A 1,027-nucleotide genomic window follows, 5' to 3' on the forward strand; every position below is an offset into this window, starting at 1 on the left:
GAATTTTGAGGGCTTACAAGCAAACGTTCTCAAAACAAATCCCAATGCACATACTTTAGGGATTTTACATAGCAACAAGTTTTCTTTTAATTCAGTGGGAAGAGTATGTCAGTTAGTGCTACCTCATTAAGAAATCCGGGGATACATTACCCTATATACCAGTCTGTGTTCAAAGAAAACGATTTTTCGAAGTTTTTCTTAATTTTACTTTTAGATTCAATTTTCTGGTTTTATGTAGTTTTTGTGCGTGTAAAATTATCCGTATGATAATTATTAACGTATGAAATATACTGCAAGGGAGCTGTCAAAAAAATCAAATAATACAAAGGTGATTTTGTTGTACTTAAAAGAAGTAATCATTCTGCAAAATATGTATGGAGTTTAACAGTGATAACTAGAGGAACAGAAATATTTCGCAATGCATAAAGAACATATTTTTCGTATCGCCGCTTCCAGTAGCGTCGCGTTGTCATGGAAACAGGAAGGCGGTTCGCACAAGTCGTTCGATGTACGATAATGTCCATTTTTAATAATTTCGGCAAACACTATTCTATAATATCAAAACACTTTTTATTTACCATTTAGGTCTAATAGCCCTCCGTATAAATATCCCATCGTTGATATTTGAGCAGCAAATGTTCCAAAGACAAACAAACACGGCATAAATACTGCCTCGCCGACATTTCACACCACAACCGACCTGGCCTGTGTGTGTCAGTATTACGTATCGGTTCCAGACCCATGTGTACACCGCTGCAATCTCTCGTCACATTCAGTCTGTAGCAACAACACCTCACATCATGACTTAAAGATTTCTGTCTCCGGTTAAGCCGAGGAATATCGATAAAAAAGTGTAAAGGAAAATAAAAGACAACGTCGCAGCGTCGGCGAAACAGGTAAATGTGCAGTGGCCGGTGAATAGGATGACTTTGGTTGTGATAAATAAGTGATCTCATATCATTTGTAGGTTTACATGATGTGTTGACCGTGTGCTATGCCCTGTCATGTTAAATCTTTACAAAGACCG

Source organism: Penaeus monodon, chromosome 30 (genome assembly GCF_015228065.2).
Source record: "Penaeus monodon isolate SGIC_2016 chromosome 30, NSTDA_Pmon_1, whole genome shotgun sequence".
Classification (NCBI taxonomy): Eukaryota; Metazoa; Arthropoda; class Malacostraca; order Decapoda; family Penaeidae; genus Penaeus; species Penaeus monodon.